Here is an 18,575-nt window from a genome sequence, read left to right as displayed (position 1 = left end):
TACCCCAGTGGGGGAACAACCGAAGCAATGGTACTTGGCTGCAGGGCCGCTGGCCAGCCGCCCCAGTAAACATCAATGCTAATAAGACTAGCCAGCCTAAATGGGCTCCATATTGCCAAGGCCGTCGAGGGACTTTACTACCCCCTTGGACCGGTTGTCAAGCCCAAAGGGCCCTCACGGTATCTCAGTGGTTCACCTTTTCACCCTATATAGCTACTCAATTTAATGCCACCTTTCGGGGATATAATTGGACATACCAAAACCCCACTATGAGTGCACCTTCCAATCCCTTCGATGTTTGGTTATTGTGTGGGGTGGGAGGGAGTTGTACAGATATTTCTCCTATTTCCATGATATCTGGAGGAATGGTTGGTAATGCGACTGGCACATGGGATATTACAGATAAATTTGAAAAGACCTTTAACATAACGGATCCAGGACAGAACATCTCGTTCTCCCCCACCCCTGTGTGCCTCTGGCAGCCATTTCTTTTTATATTAAGCAATGCCTCGGATGTGGGAGAAGAACTGAATTGCACCAAGAACACCTGTTTCTACACTTCCTGCTGGAACGCCACTGCGTTTCCCCTTGCCGTTGCAGTACGCATGCCACAATGGGTGCCGATTCCTATTGACGCTCCTCCATCAACCATCTTAACAAGGAACCCACGGGATTTTGGGGTTACTTTGGCAATTGCTGCCGCCATAGCCGTCTCCGCCGCCGCCGCTACAGCAGCTGCAATTTCCTTAACGCAGTCTGTAGCGCCTGCTGCCACCATTTCCAACTTAACGCAAGCAGTGGTTTCGGCCTTAGATACCCAGGCAACCGTGAACGCCCAATTAAAGGGTGGGATAATGTTAGTTAACCAGCGCCTTGATTTGGTGCAAGAGAAAGTTAATATCTTATGGGAAATAGCACAGGCCGGGTGTGAGGAACGGCTGCCAGGAGTTTGTATTACCTCCATAGTGTATGAGAATTTCACACAAGCCGCTAATCTGTCCCGGCAATTGTCAACTCTTTTGTTGGGCTCCTGGTTGGCAAATTTTGATGACACACTTGGGCGACTGCGCAGAGCCATAGTTCGCATTAATTCAACCCGTATAGATCCCTCGATGGCTAATGGGCTGGTCGCCTGGCTTAATTCCCTGACCTCCTTTGTTCAAACCTGGGGAGGTCTAGGAGCCTCCCTGGGCGTTGTTTTGATAATACTAGGGATTGTAATCTGGTGCCTTTGCAATATGCGATGCCGACAACATGGGTACATGCTATTGACCCAAAAGGCCATTATGGCCATTGAGGAAGGAGCAGACCCACAAGTATGGCTGGCCTCCATGGAAGACATGTAACGCCCTTGAAGTAAGACGGGATCCGTTCTATGACGGGCAACCTCTCCTGACCCGGCCGCCTAAGACAGGGCCCGAGGGCGTTGGGTTACCGAGGAGACGGGTAAGGTTCAGGGATCAGGAGATGACCCAAGCCAGAACATCCCGCATTCCCTTACTGCCGCCAGGGTCTGCTAAATTCAGGTTATTGCAACTGCACCGCTTAAGGCTGTACCGGACAAACGTCCTGATTAAACAAAAAGGGGGAGATGTTGGGGGCCAGGGAGTAATGGTATATGGGCTAGTGCCTGCTTGCTTGATGTATGACCTTAAAAGGTAATGAATAGAGCTGTAGAAGATGATTGGCTATGTGTCCCTATAAGTTGTCCTGATACGGAAGTTCAGAGCATTCGCGATGTAGCTGAGCCTGAATAAACAACTCCTGCGAACCTCGGGTGTTCTGTCTGGTAATTCCTCCTAGGAGGCCAGTGACGACCGAAGACTTACCATGGGTAAGTAAGAGGACGGGATATCAATAGCCCACCACAACCCTTTCCCTTTTTTTAAAGTAAATTTTATATTTATTTTTAGATTACATCATTCATTTCCACAAGATTTTGAGTTACAAATTTTCTCCCCATCTTTCCCCTACCCACCACTCCAAAGCAGCAATCCCACTGAATACCCCCTGCCCCAATTTGCTCTCTCCTATACCCTCCTCATCCCTGCTCTGACTTTCCAGTAGGGCAAGATGGATTTCTATACCCCAATGTCTGTATATCTTATTTCCCTGTTGCATGTAAAAAAGAAATATATATATATATGTGTGTGTGTGTGTGTGTGTGTGTGTGTGTATTTTTGCATGTATTAAACATTTGATTTTAAAACTTTGGGTTCCAGATTCTTTCTTTCCTCCCTCATAACCCACCCTTACTGGGAAGATAAGCCCTTCAATATAGGTTGTACATGTGTAATAATGCAAAACAATTCCATCCTAGATATATTGTAAAGGATTGACTATATTACACTTCATCCTATCCCGTCCCCCACTTGTTCTATTCTCTACTTTGACCCTGTCCCTTTTTAAAAGTGTGTGCTTCCAATATCCTCCCCCCCCACCACCACCAACCTGTCCTCCCCTCCATCATCCCTCATCTCATCCCTTTCCCCCCTATTCTCCTGTAAGGTGAAATACACTATTTAGTGTATATGTCATCTCCCCCCTAAGCCAAATTCAATGAGAGTAAGGTTGACCCATTCCCTTTTGCCTTCCTATTCTTCCCCTCTGTTGGAAGAGTTTTCCCTTGCCTCTTCTATATGGGACAATTTACCCCATTCTGTCTCTCCCCATCTCCTCTCATTATATTCCTATCTCACCTTTCAATTTCACCTTTTAAGTATCATCCCATCCTATTTAACTTTTCCTGTGCCTTCTGTTTATGTATACCTGTACACATATATACACACACTCACATATGTATTCCTATGCTCATATAGCCTCCTATATAGAAATATGTATGTATGTTCACATACGTATACACACATATTTATATATACCCTTCAACTATTCCCATACTGAGGCAAGTTTCATAAGTTACAATTATTGTTTTTCCATGTAGGAATGTAAATAGTTCAACTTTGATAAGTTTTTCCTGTTTACCTTTTCATGCTTCTCTTGCTTCTTGTTTCTGAGTGTCAAATTTTTTATTCAACTCTGTTTTTTTCATCAAGAATGATTGAAAGTCCTCTATTTCATTGAATTACCATATTTTCCACTGAAACATGATCCTCAGTTTTCCTTACTAGGTGATTCTTGGTTTTAATCCCAGGTCCTTTGACCTCTGGAATATCATATTCCAAGCCCTTCAATCCCTCCATGTAGGCATCTGGCAGCTGCCAGATCCTATGTTATCCTAATTGTTTTTCCATAATATTAAAATTGTTTCTTCTTTGCTGCTTGTAATATTTTCTCCTTGATCTGGGAACTCTGGAAACTGGCTATAATATTCTTAAGAGTATTATTTGGGGGGATCTTTTTCAAGAGGTGATAGCTGGATTCTTTCAATTTCTATTTTTCCTTCTGGTTCTAAAATATCAGGACAATTTTCCCTGAGAATTTCTTGAAGGACAATTTCTAGGTTCTTTTTTTGATCATGGCTTTCAAGCAGTCCAATAATTTTTAAATGATCTCTCCTGGATCTATTTTCCTGTTCAGTGGTTTTCCCAATGAGATATTTCACATTGCCTTCTATTTTTTAGTTCTTTTGGATCTGTTTAATATTATCTTGATTGCTCAAAAAGTTACTAGCTTCCATTTGCTCCAGTCTAAATCTGAAGGAATTATTCTCTTCAGTGAGGTTTTGAGATTCTTTTTCCATGTGGAAAATTTGTCTTTTTAAAGCATTCTTCGACTCATTGGCTTTTTGAGTTTCTTTTGCCAATTGAGTTAGTCTATTTTTTAAGGTTTCATTTTCTTCAGTCAGTTTGTTGATTCACTTTTCATGATTTTCTAGTATCATTCTCATTTCTCTTCCCAGTTTTTCCTCCACTTCTCTTATTTGGTTTTTAAAGACCTTCTTAACCTCTTCTATACACTCTAACCAGTTCATATTTTTCTTGGAAGCCAAACAAATGAAAAAAAAAATAGAGGGCAATGTGAAATATCTCATTGGGAAAACCACGGACCTGGAAAATAGATAAAGGAGAGATAATTTAAAAATTATTGGACTTCCTGAAAGCCATGATCAAAAAAAGAACCTAGAAATCATTCTTCAAGAAATTCTCAATCAAAATTGCCATGATATTCTAAAACCAGGGGGCAAAATAGAAATTGAAAAAAAAATTCACTGATCACCTAAGAAATATCCTAGGAATATCAAAACCAAATTCTAGAGTTCTCAGGTTAAGGAGAAAATATTACAAGTTGTCAGAGGAAATAATTTGAATATAATCAGGATAACACAAGACCTAGCAGCTTCTACCTTAAGGGATCAAAGGGCTTGGATTATGGCATTCTGGAGGTCATAGGAGCTAAGATTAAAACAAAAAATCACCTACCCAGCAAAACTGAGTATAATGGCATAGGGGAAAATATAGTCATTCAATGAAATAGATGACTTTCAATTATTCTTGATTTAAAAAAAACAGCTGAACAGAAAATTTCACTTTCAAATACAAAAAGAAAAAGAAGCATAAGGAGGTAAACAGGAAAAAATAAATCATAAGGAGCTTATTAAAGTTGAACTATTTACATTTCTAGATGGAAAAACAATAATTGTAACTCATGAGACATTTCACAGTATGAGGATAGTTGAAGGGATATACACACACATACATACATATACATATAAATGTATGCATACATATATGTATAGTTGTGTGTATAAATACATATATGAGTGTGTGTATATGTGCGTTCATGTATAAATAGACAGAGGAGACAGGATGAGTTGAATAGGAAGGGATAATATCTAAAAAATGAAATTAAGAGGTGAGAGAGGAATATATTGGGAAAAGAAGAAAGAGAGAGATAGAATAGAGTAAATTATCTCTAATAAAAGAGGCAAGAGAAAACTGTTACAATGAAGGCGAAGAGCGAGAAGGTGAAAGGGAATGGGTCAACCTTACTCTCTTTGAAGTTGGCTTAAGGAGCAAATAACACACACTGAATTGGGTATCTTACTCTACAGGGAAGTACGGGGGAAGGGAATAAGAGGGGGTATGATAGAAGGGAGGGCAGATTGGGGAAGAGGATAGTTAGAAGCAAAGGCTTTTGAAAAGGGACAGGGCCAATGGAGAAAAAGGAATAATTGGGGGGGGGATAGTATGGAGGGAAATATAGTTAGTCTTTCACAATGTAACTGTTATGGAAACATTTTGTGTAACTACACATATACAACCTATATTGAATTGCTTGTCTTCTCAGGGTGTGTGGGTGAGGAGGGAAGAAGGGAAAGAATCTGGAACTCAAAGTTTTAAAAACAAATGTTAATTTTTTTTACATGCAACTGGGAAATAAGATATACAGCCACTGGGGTATAGAAATCCATCTTATCCTACTTGAAAATCGTTGGTGGGAGGTTTGGGGGAGGATATAAGAGAGAGCAGATTGGGAGAAGGTTTATTCAGTAGGCTTACTATCTTGGGGTGGGGGTAGGGGAAAGAAGAGAAAAAATATGTAACTCAAAATCTTGAGGAAATGAATGTTTAAAACTAAAAATAAATAAATAGAAACAGGAGAATGCAATTTAAAATATTAGTAAATAATGGATCTTAATTAATCAACATCGATTTCTTAGTAATTATAAACTACATCAGATATTAAAACAAATATTTTCCTAAACCATTAAAATTATCACATTGCAAATCATGTATCATAATTTCAGTACCAACATTAATTTTAAAAATGTTTCTTAAATTGAAAGAGTTTGGGTTCAATTAGCAATAGGATGATAATTATTTTGTTATCTAGGTTCCTATCCTTTATGATATTATTTTGCTTTGGAGTTTTTCTTTTCTTTTCTCTTCTCTTTTTTTTCCTTGTAAAATAAATTATCCAACTTAGAAAATGGAATCATCTATTTTGCAGAATGCTTTCTACATAAAAGATCTTTACTTGGATTCTTTCCATACATAGACACACACAGAAATGCATGCACATACAGAGACACACACATATACATATACATTTATGTATATGTGATTTTAGACAAAATATGTTTATATATGTGCATTATTCATATTTACACACATGCACACCTGTTTCCATGATTGGTTGTATGTGTGTGTGTGTGTGTGTGTGTACTTCCTCTTTATCACCTGCACTACAGGAGACTTTCAGAATGCATCAGGTAAGATTAACTTCAAGAAAAGAATTCATGGATCTTTGAGAAACCCTTGAATCTCATGATAATTAAGAAAATATTGACATTGATTCTTCACTGCTTGAAAGGATATCCTATAAAATGTATGAATTAACTAATTCCTGCCCAGAATGTCTTTCTTTAAGAGGTCTAAGTTAGTAAAACTTTGAGAAACAATTATGGCAAATATTTTCAAAGTTATTGCTTTTGCTTTTCTACTTTCCTAAAGGTACAAGGCAGGATCTATTAGTGACTTTTGGAACATCATGCTCATAATATGCAAATGAATTTTCAATGAATAGTATATTTAAATATAATTAACACAAATATTTAAAGTATTTCTGAAAAAGGGTAGAAATTTACAAATATTTATTTAAATTATTTAATAATTTATTTAAATTATTATTTATGTAAAATCTTTAGTTATTCACATACTTTTTTCAATTATCTGAATTTATGTTTTCTGAATAAATTTTGAAATTCTATGATACAGGATGCAAATATATTCACATTTGTTAAGAAAAATGTTCAGTATTTTTACCTTCCTATTGAGATGCCTCAAGCCAATGGGGTTAGATTTCTTTCTGTTAGACTAATTTATTTCATTTGGCTTGATCCTTGATTAATAAACTTGATAAAATATTCCAATTACTCAGAAAGTTGGCAGTGACTCCTTAACCAGAAATTATACAGACTATAATGTACATATATTTTCCCCCTACATGACAGAATTTCAATATTTATCAGAAAAATGAAATCAATGACCAAATAACTTAGAGGAGCCTTAAATTCCCCCAAATTCCAAACTTCTTCAGTGTCACATATGGTAATAATACGAGGAAGACAAAAAATATTGAGCCACCGAGGTTGAGTTCAAAGTGTTGTAGGCTCACCTTTTACCAAAGAAATTCCAATTTGATTTCTTCTCATATATTTTAGAATTGTGAATATAAATAAATTGATTAATCTTTTGAGGCTGTTTCCACATTTGAACAAGTGGGTGTGATAATCCCTTGAGTACTTTCCTCATGAGATATTTGTGAAACTACAATGGAATAAATTATAAATGAATAAAATACAAGAATGTATTATAATCATATTGAATGAATATTATTATAATATAATAATATAAATAATTTAAAATAAACAATTATTTTTGTTCAGTTCTTTCAGTCATTTTGGACTCTTTGTGGCCCCTTCTGGGGTTTTCATGGCCAAGATATAGGAGTTTTCCATATCGCTATATCTTTTCCAGCTCATTTCATAGATGAGGAAATTGAGGCAGAGTTAAGTTATTTGCACAGGGTCACACAGTTAGTTAGTGCCTGTGTTCACATTTGGACTCTGGTCTTCCTGACTCTAGGCCTGACACTGTATCTTTTATACCACTTCACTTCCCCCAGTGGAATACTATGCATATGTAAAGTGTCTTGCCAATCTTAAGGCACTATAAGTGAGGGCTATTATTGTTAAACTTGAACCCTTTAAAAGTGCTTTCCAGTGAACTCTATATTCTTTACATTGGATACACACTGGTATTAGCTATGACAGTTTTGTTCTCTCACCTTGCAAGTGTTTTTCCCAACTGCTCTGTAACCTTCTATAATTGCTTCACCCTCTACTGGATAGCCACACTGGATACCTACAAATGTTTAGGGACCTTAAATCAAATAATAATAATGCAACATATCATCTATTAAGTGTCTATTGTTGCTGCAACAGCATGCTATGTATTGGACAGAGAGGAAAGAATGCTTGACTTAGAGTCAGGGAGACCTGTGTTAAAATAATGCTTCACAAACTTACCAGTTGTATGACCTTGCACAAATCAATTTAACTTTACTCAGCATCAGTTTCAATATCTCAAAGTTGGAATAAGAAGAGCGCCTGTGTTCCAAGATTTTCTTGAAGGTGAATTTAGTTAATATATCTAAATTGTTATGGAAAAATAAAGTAAAATGCAATCTGGTGACTATTAAAGGCTAGCTGTTGTTATAGATACAGATTTTCAGTGAGCCATGGTCCCCATTCTTATGAATTTTATTGTCCAATGGTAAAACAAGACACTACAGAGATATCTCCAAAATATATGCCATAGATACACAAAGGAAAAAAAAATACATGATGTAGAGGCAAGCATTACCAGAAAACAAGATTGAATATGGTTTTATGAAGGAACTGTAATTTGATTTTGGCTTTGAATGAATTTAATTGGCATAGGTGGGAAGGGAGGGCATTTTGGTCAGGTATAGAAAGTTCAGTGTGTATATAAAGGATAGCAAGGAGTCAAATTTGAGTAGATTAAAGAGTAAATGGAAAGATTTAGATTGAGATAAGGATGGAAAGTTAGGATGATACTAGATTGCACATTGTTTTGAATGCTAATGGAAGAAGTTTGAACATTATTCTGTGGACATTCAAAGAAGGATACAGCTTCAAGGAGCATGTAACTGAAAGTATGATTATATAGAGGAGCAGATGATGGAACCAAAGTAGGACAGTTGTTGCAACAGTAATGTTGTAATCAAGTGGAACTGAGTGAATAATATACAAAGAGAGAATTAATTTCCAGGCCTTTTAGTTTCAGTAGTTTTGAGCAGCTTTTGGACTCGTGAATTTTATACATGTGACTCAATAAAATTTTTTCTTGTTTGAATCTATTGCTGCAATATGTTCTGTGTATTTGTGGGAGAGTGAGCCCAGGTTTATTAAAGTATATTTTGTGACAATTGTCTGTTACATAATCTCAACTTATTGATTCACTAAGCCATTCACCATAGTAGTTTTCCATTTTCATCTCTACTTGGAACTTCCATGGCTCCCTTCCCTTATTTCTCAGCTGAAAACCTTGTCTCAACTTTCTTGAAAAAAGTGAGATATTTTAACAGAATTCCTTCTTCTCCAGTCCACATTACCCAGATGCCTGCTTGTCACTCTCTTTCTTTTTTCCTCTGTCAAAGGAAGAGGTGGCCATTCTCCTTGCCCAAGCAAAACACTACACACACAAATAATCCTATTCCATTCCATCTCCTTCAGCAGATTTCCCAGTCTGTCACTCTACTCTTCATTTATCTTCAATCTCCACCTGTAAACTTGCTGCTTCATCAATGACTAAAAACACGGCTGTCTCTCTCCTCAAATACCACTCACTTGATCTATCTGTCCCCAGTAGTCATTCCTATAATTTTTGCCACTCCTGTGGCTAAACTCTTTGATGAGGCCAGATAAAATCATTGCCTTGATTTCTTTCTTCTCACTGTATTTTTAGTTCTTGAACCTGCATTTTGACCTCATCATTCAATTGGAGCTTCACTCTCTGAAATTATAAATGATCTCTTAATTTCCAAATCTAATGACTTTTTACCAATCTAGTTAGCCTCTATACACATTTTGTCATGATTGATAATCCTCAGCCTTGGTATTCTATTCTCTCTTGGTTTTCATGTTACTACTCTATTCTGGATTTCTTCCTTCCAGTTGGACCGCTCTTTCTCCGTCTTATTTGTTATATTTTCATTTAGATCAAGTCTCTTCTCCTCTCACATAAGCTCCCATAGAATTAGTTATCATCAATGTTCTGATGACAATCCCAGCTACTTAACCAGACCCGAACTCTCTCCTGACCTCCATTGCTAACTATCTAATAGACATCTCTTACAGTATGTCTACTCTTCAACTCTACATATCCAAAAGCAAATGCATTTTATTTTGCTTCCATGAGACCTTCCCTTTTCCTAACTTTCCTCTTATTGTGGAGGGTATCACCAGTTTCCTAGTCACCTAGGATTACAAACTCAGTGTCCTTGATGCCTCACTCTCATTCCCCATATATATTCTATTACCAAGTCCTGTCTTTTCTAACTTTACAATATCTCTGCTATTTATCCTCTTATCTTCTCTGACATTGTAGCCACCCTGTTATAGGCCCTCAACATCTCTTGCCTGGATTACTATAATAGCCTCCTGCTTTGACTCTTTGCCTCATCTCTATCCTAAAAAAGAAGGAAGGTGTGACCATATTCACCTTTCCTATGATTCAATTAATTTCTTTTTTGGCTTCCAGGATCAATATAAAATTCTACATATGGCATTAAAAGCACCCATGATGTCACCTCTTTCTACTTTTCTGATTTTCTCACACCTTAAATCACATTTACTATGCGTTCTGCATTCCAGTGACACCAGCCTTATTCCTGGTCTTTGAACAAGACAATTCATATTGTGACTCTAGTCATTTTCCATGCCTGGAATTTATTCCCTCCTTATCTCTGCCTCCTCTCTTCCATTGATTCTTTAAGGTACTATTTAAATCAATCTTCTTAAAGAAGTCTTTCATGATCCCTCTAAATGTTCTACCTTCCCAACTTATTTTGTATGTATCTTATTTGTTCATAGTTTTTTGCATGTTGAGCCCCCATTAGACTGTGAAATTCTTGAGAACAGAGTTTGTTCTTGTTTGTTTATGTATTTTATTTTGGTTTATTATTTTTACTAATATCTTCCCTTTCTTTGTGTTCGCACCTATTAACATAATTCCTCCCACATAGTAGTAGATTATCAAATTCTTATTGAATTGATATGACTTAAATATACTAATTGGGCATAATGCTTGACCATTAAGAAGAAGGTACCAAAGAGGCAACTATGTGGTGCAGTGGACAGAATGCTGAGCCTAGAGTCAGGAAGACCTGAGTTCAAATCCAAATTCCAACACAAGCTGTGTGACTTTGGTCAAGTTACTTAACCTTTAATTCCCTTAATTCACTGGAGAACTAATGGCAAAACACTCCAGTATCTTTGCCAAGAAAATACCATAGACCATATGGTGCATAGTGTCATAAAGACTAAGACATAACAGAGTGATTGAGGAACAACAACTACCAATAAGTACTTTGCGAGCTACAATAGGAATAGCTAGAAGTAACTACAAAGAGTAGCCATGTATAGTGTTACCAATAGTACCTTATGTAGCCATAACCCTTCTGGGGACGAAAATTATAATTGAAGTGTGATTTATGGGTGTTATTCAAAAAGGGGTGTTGCATAAGTAAGGTAACTGAAAGTACAACTCAACTTTTATGTCCTTTCTTTCTAGCATCTGTATTGAGCATTCACTCCCCGCCCCCAGGGACCATTATGTACTGAGTGAAGAACTGACAATAAATCAAGTTGTTTCCCATTTTAATATGAAATCTTGGTTGTGTAAATATTAAAGTGACATTGGATAGACTTTTCTTTCTACCTGAGATTTAAATTGTTCTCAAAGAGCCTAAATCAGCACTATTTTTCATTTACATTTATTAAATCCTTAGCCTTGTAATGTCATGGAACATTTCACTGGGTTATATGTATTCTTTTATCTTTTTTTCTCTAGTTTGTCTGTTCCCCTGGTATTTTCCATGTCAGAGCTTCCTAAGTCCCTTTGAAAAATGCTAGGGAAATGGTTAGCTGTGAGGCTATTGTCTAAGATCTCCGCAGTTCTAAAGAGACTTAAAAGAAAAACAGAGGGAAGGTATTATTGTACCTAAAGAGCCAGAAGGAGAATCAGTCCAAATAAAAATAAAAATCTCTGAATGTATCATGACTGAGTTTCTCCGAAATACCCCTGTATGTTATCCAGGGAAAAAATGAAACATAAACATTCAAGTCTTTAACACCTTTTGAAGGATTAGGGACTAAATAGGAAACAGTAAAGGCAAGGCAGAGATGTTAACTATTTAAAGATTGCAAAACTCATCTAGAGACAAATTGAAGTAATCATAAAGTGACAGAATTAGATGAAATCTTATAATAATGAAACTGAGGCCTAGGAAATTTCATGAATTTGATCGATAGTTTCAAAGGAAGATTATAACCCAATTCTCTAATTTTCCAGCAACCACACTGGTATACCCAGGCTAGCACAGGTTCTTAGATCTGCTTTAGTAGAAAAGATAGTTGTTTAAGGGGGTCAGCAATCTTTTTTGTAATTACATTCACTAGTTCAGAGGAAAAGTAAGCACCCTCCGGCCAGAGCCAAGGCAGCAGCAGAAAAGCAGGAAGTTGCTTGAGCTTGTCCCCCCAATTACCTACAATACCTATAACAAATGACTCTAAAATTTTTTTAGAGATACAGAGCCTACCAAATGACAGAGTGAAACAAATCTCCCACTGAAGACAGCCTGCGAAGCTGACAGAAAGGTTCTATTGCACTGGACTTGGAATGGAATACAATCCCATGCAGGCTGTGCTAACATAGACCTGTGGCACAGACCAGACAAAAAGAGGCCACAGGGGACAGAATCACAGGTGGCTGTGGTGGTTTCCAGACTTCTCAACCCACAAAAACCAAAGGGAAAATCAAAGGTCAGTAGGGAAACTCTGTTGGACCTGGTTGACAGAAGAGATCATTTTGCCCCTGGCCCCTGGGGTGGCAACAAATGCAGCAACCATGATAGCAGCAGCAGTGGCAGAAGCAACAGCAGTGGCTCCTTCCAGAACTCATGCACCACCGATGGTGTTGGGACCAACCAAGAGGCTGATCAGAGAGCAATTGCAGGAATCTCTTTGTTAGTGCTGAAGCAGGATTCTCTTGCTTTGCCTTGGTTGGATCTGGGTTGTAGCCTTGGGTTACTGTCCTGGGGTGAGGTTCTGAGGCAGGTTCCTAGAAGTACCTCTGACAACAGCTGTGCAAAACCCCAGAAATTTAGAATACAGCACTCACCAATCTGGAAGCAGAATTCTACTGTGGCAAAGAGCTTAAAATTTAAGTAATTAACTGGGGAAATGAGCAAACAGAGGAAAAGAAATCAGACTATAAAATCCTTTTTTGATGACAAAGAAAATTAATGCATAAAACCAGAAGAAGAAAACAAAATCAAAACTACTGCATCAAAAACCTCCAAGAAAAATATGAATTAGTCACAGGCTATGGAGGAGCTCAAAAAGGAGTTTGAAAATCAAGTAAGAGAAGTAGAAGAAAAATAGGGAAGAGAAATGAGAGTGATGCAAGAAAATTATTAAAAAATGAGTCAACAGCTTGCTAAAGGAGACTCAAAAAAATACTGAAGAAAATAAGACCTTAAAATATAGATTAACTCAAATGGCAAAAGAGATCTAAAAGGCCAATGAGGAGAAGAATGCCTTGAAAAGCAGAATTGCCCAGGTGGAAAAGGAAGTTGAAAAGCTCACAGAAGAAAATAATTCTTCAAAGTTAGATTGGAGAAAATGGATGGTAATGATTTTATGAGAAATCATAATTTAAAACAGATCCAAAAAATGAAAAAAACATAGAAGGCTATATGAAATATGTCATTGGAAAAGCCACTGAACTGGAAAAAAGATCCAGGGGAGATAATTTAAAAGTTATTGGACTACCTGAAAGCCATTATTAAAAAAAAAAAAAGCCTAGACATCATGTTTCAAGAAATTACGAAGAAAAAGATGTGCTGACATTCTAGAAACAGAGGGTAAAATAGAAATTGAAAGAATCCACCCATTCCTCTTGAAAAAAGATCCGCAAAAGGAAACTTCTAGGAATATTGTAGCCAAATTCCAGAGTTCCCAGGTCAAGGAGAAAATACTACAAGCAGACAGGAAGAAACAATTCAAGAATTGGGTAAACCCAATCAGGATAACACAAGATCTAGCAGCTTCTACATTAAGGGATTAAAGGACTTGGAATATGATATTCTGGAGGTTAAAGGAACTAGGATGAAAACCAAGAATCACCTACCCAGCAAAACTAAGTATAATACTTCAGGGGAAGATAGGAATATTCAATGAAATAGAGGACTTTCAAGGATTCCTGATGAAAAGACCAGAGTTGAACTGAAAATTTGAATACAAGAAGCAAGAGAAGAATGAGAAGGTAAACAACAAAAAGAAGTCATAAGCAACTTATTAAAGATGAACTATTTATATTACTACATGGAAAAATTATAACTCATGGGACTTTTCTCAGTATGAGGATAGTTTAAGGAGATATACACACATATATGTATATACATATTCCCTTTCACTAGCCTCACACACATGTGTGTATGTAGCATACATATATATGTATGGAAAGGATATGTGTGTATATGTGTGCATATGTATACATAGGCAGAGGACACAGGGTGAGTTGAATATGAAGGGATGATATCTAAAAGCTAAAATTAAGAGGTGAGACTGTAATATATTGGAAGAAGGAGAAATGGAGAGATAGAATAGAGTAAATTATCTCACATTAAAAAAGCAAGAGAAAGCTGTTAAAATGGAGGAAAAGAGCAGGGAGGTGAAAAAGAATGAGTCAACAACGTTCCTCTCATTGCATTTGGTTTAAGGAGGGAATAACATACACACTCAATTGGGTATCTTACCCTACAGGAAAGTAGGAGGGAAAGGGATAAGGGTGGAGGATGATAGAAAGGAGGACCTGTTGGGGGAGGGGGAAGTGAGAAAAAAACACTTTTGAAAAAGAATAGGGTCAAAGGTGAAGAAAGAATGAATGGGAGGGCAGGATAGCATGGAAGGAACTATAGTTTGTTTTTCACAATATGACTAGTATGGAAATGTTTAGTATAACTTCACATGTATAACCTGTATTGAATCACTTGTATTTTCTGTGGGGTTGGGTGAGGAGGGAAGAAGAGAGAATTGGGAACTCAAAGTTTTAAAAACTAATTGTTTTTACAGGAAACAAGAAAATAATATACAGGCAATGGGATATAGAAATCAATCTTGCCCTACACGAAAGTAAAGTGGAAGGGAACATGGGGGCATAGGAGGGATATAAGAGAGCATAGACTGGGGAAAAGGATAAATCACATCCTTGCCGTCTTGCAGTGGGTGTTAGGTGAGAGTTGGGGAGAAAATTTGCAAATCAAAATCTTGTGGAAATGTAAGTTGAAACTAAAAATAAATAAATAAATTCTGCAAAAAAGTCAGCACCCTGAATTTCAGAGAAAATGCAAAGACAATACAATCAGAAAAATAAACACCAAGAGACACGGCTGACTGAATTAACTATATCCTTTACATACATCCCTGGATTGAGAGAGCCTTTACATCTGATCAGGTGAGGCACTCTGAACATCTGGCCACTCATCAGAATCTTGACCAGGGAATCACAAGATCTTTCTCATAAGCAATCCCCCAAAACAAAAGGTGTGAAGGTTTGAAAGCCTTTCTACAAGCAATTGTCCCCTAAGCAAGCTTCCCTTAATGAGCTTCCCTTAATAGGCTTGAGCCTATTGATGGATGAGGAAGATCTTAAAGCCAATTAATGTTACATCAGGTTAGTTTTCCATTCTATCACATGACCTTTTGGTAAGGAACACAGAAAATGGAGTATGACACTCTTATTTAACCCTGCCCTCCTCTAAAATACATTTCTTCTGTACTTATGTTCAAATACTTTTATTTTCCCCCTTGTAATATAATGCCAAGGAAAGGCAACTTCCCAGGTTCAAAATACCAGCATAGGTGCTCTCTATTTTATTCAGTAACAAACCCAGAACAGAGAAGATCAAAACATGACATCATTCAAAATACAGCATTTACTAAGTGTGATTAAATAATCTCCAAGGCCTACCCCACCCCAGGACTTTCCAATCATTCAATCAATTACAAAGTCTCTGTTCCAAATACTTCTCCACCCCTAGGCTATACCTTAATTAAGTCCACCACAAAGCCCCTCTTCTCAAATGGAGATTAGTTTCCAAACATAAGTAAAATACATTCATTTGCTCAACCATAGAACACAAAAAGGTCAAAAGTTCCCCACCCCTGGATCACAATTGAATCTACCGCAGAGTTACATCAAGTTTAAACACAGCACTTAATACCCAAATGGAGGTCTTTTCTTCATCTTGACACGAGGCAAGTTCTCAGCAATCTTAGTTCCTGGAGAGACAAGGCTTAGCAAGGCCATAAGATACATTGCCAGTCCCTTCATGAATTTATCCTCTGTCTGTAGAACAGTCCTAGAACCCCTGAACACATTAGCAAAGCCCTCTCCCAGGATTTCTGTAAACATACAACAAGAAAATCCTTCTTCAGGGCTTCTGAACCAACAGAAAGGCTCCCAGACCCCTGCAACAACAGCACTGTCCTTCACCAGTGGACAGTATTCATTCTGTCTGCCGGACAGTCTCCAGACCCCTGCAACAACAGTACTGTCCCTCACCAGTGGACAGTATTCACTCTCAGTACTGTCCCTCACCAGTGGACAGTATTCACTCTCTGTCTGCAGGACAGTCTCAGGCCTTCTTAACCAAATGCCAGGTTCCAGGACTTCTTCAACAGGACAGTCTTTCACCAGTGGACAAATCTGGCAAAATAACATCAAAACAGACAGACAAAGTACCAGCAAAACAGCCATGTCTCCTCAGTCCGTGGCAGCTCAGGGGGCAGGTCTCAAAAGTCCAGGGCAATTCAAAGCGGCCACCAGCAATCTCTCAGTCTCTCCCTCTCCACGAGGTGCTGCTTCCAAAAAGAACTTCCGCCTCTCTCTTGTCTCTCCAAATCTACGTCACCCGCTCCTCCCAGTCAGGACTTTCTTTTCACATCAAAAAGTCCATCCCACAGGTGGGATTAACAAGCTCTGGGTTTTAATACAATCAATTTGAAAACCAAGCCAATACAGGGGAATCTTTAATTGCCATTACTATCACAGTGTGAAATTTATGAATCAAAGTTAGTGACAAAAACAAACAAAAAGGCTCTACCAACATGAAAATTTCATTGTTGGTCACAGTCATTTGCAAAATATTTTTACATAACTTTCTCTAATGACAGAATACAATTAACATTGCACTCATAATAAAAGAATGCAATGAGAGAGAAGTTATACCATGTATTGTCCATAATGAATAAAAAAATTCAGATTTTGTAACAAGTAATTCAATTATTTGTTTTAATTACCTATTAAACTAATAATTTTCTTAAAGAAAGTAAATTTTTTTTCCAGAATACACATCAGAGAGGAAGCACCATACAGTAAGCTAACTTTCTCTCTGGGTTGTTTTAAGAACAACCAATTGTTACTAGAGTGTATGAAACATTTTTTTCTACATATTATTTTAGCATTCGAACATATCAAAAATTATGTCCAGATGACAAAACTTATTTTCCAAAAACGCTTTCAAACTGAATATGCATTTTTTCATTTAAAATTGTTCTCAATTTGTCTTAGGAGAGGCCAAATTGCCACAAGTAAACTAGCATAAATAATCACGCATGCCATAGAATTTAGCACTGTAAGAGAGCTTAGAAACCAAATGTTGCAAGCCTTTTATTTCACAAATGAGGAAGCTGAGATTCATAGAGGTTAATGAGATTAAGTTACTCATTCAAGATCACACAAGTAATAAATAGCAGAGCCAGTACTCAAATCCAGGTCCTCTATCTAAGTTCAATGTTTGTTCCTCTGCATCACAAAACTGCTCATCTTCAGCGACTTGTTTATTGAGGTAGGACTTACACACATGCACATCCATATATTCATACAGAACAACACTGAATTATTTATGGGTGATTTTCCTACAGAAACTTGAATTGTAAACAAATATCTAACATTCAGGTTTCAGTCCTCTAGCAATCATCTTTAATTTTCTCACTGTGATTTATTGTGTTCCTTGAATCAAATGTGCTGGAAGGTTTGGTTTACAAAAGTATTTCTTCAAACCATGGCTTTATATGCATCTGCTCTTTTTTCCTTCTTCAATTTTTAAACGATGTACAAAAGTTAGTGGAGCTTGTCACAACACTTTAAACAGTGGCTATAAACAGTCCTTTTAGAGAATGGAATCCAGGTGACATTATTATCATAGTGTACTAATGTGTTTTATGTGTATACACATGCACACGTACATATAAACTGTGATAATCTGTATACACACACATGCACAAACACACATCATTATCATCATAGTTAAAATCTGTATAACACTAAGGTTCCTGAATTATTTTACAAGTATTATCTTATTTCATTACTTTAACAACCCTGAGAAGTAGGTACAATTAACATGGTCATTTTAGAGATGAGGAAAATGAAGAAGGATGAAATGAACTGATTTGCTGAGGTCATATAGCTAGAACATGTATGAGGTAGAATTTGCATTCAGGATTATCATTACATTATGTCCAACACTCTGTTCTGCCACCTATCTGCCTCTCTGTGTCTATTTCTGTTTCTGTTTCTCAGTCTCTCTTTTTTGAATCTCTTTCTTTCTTCCTCTGACTCTCTCCCCTATAGCCTCTCTGTGTTTCTTTGGATATGTCTGTCCATCTGTCTGTCTATTTGTCCTTATGTTTCTATATTATCTATCATCTCTCTCTCTCTCTTTCTCTCTCTCTCTCTCTCTCTCTCTCTCTCTCTCTCTATATATATATATATATATATATATATATATATATATATATATAT

The 18,575-nt window shown here is 37.1% G+C and overlaps 1 pseudogene; it reads left to right on the top strand.

The window, feature by feature from the left end:
- Positions 1-1,467: 1,467 nt before the first annotated feature.
- Positions 1,468-18,575, top strand: part of LOC138170922 (phosphatidylinositol 4,5-bisphosphate 3-kinase catalytic subunit beta isoform-like) — a 128,912-nt pseudogene continuing 111,804 nt past the window's right edge.

Source organism: Petaurus breviceps, unplaced genomic scaffold, assembly GCF_028583685.1.
Source record: "Petaurus breviceps papuanus isolate PSGF00001 unplaced genomic scaffold, PetGlider_PUasm1.0 40, whole genome shotgun sequence".
Classification (NCBI taxonomy): domain Eukaryota; kingdom Metazoa; phylum Chordata; class Mammalia; order Diprotodontia; family Petauridae; genus Petaurus; species Petaurus breviceps.
The sequence above is the reverse complement of the archived record's forward strand: the minus strand, read 5'-3'. Positions and strand labels throughout refer to the sequence as shown.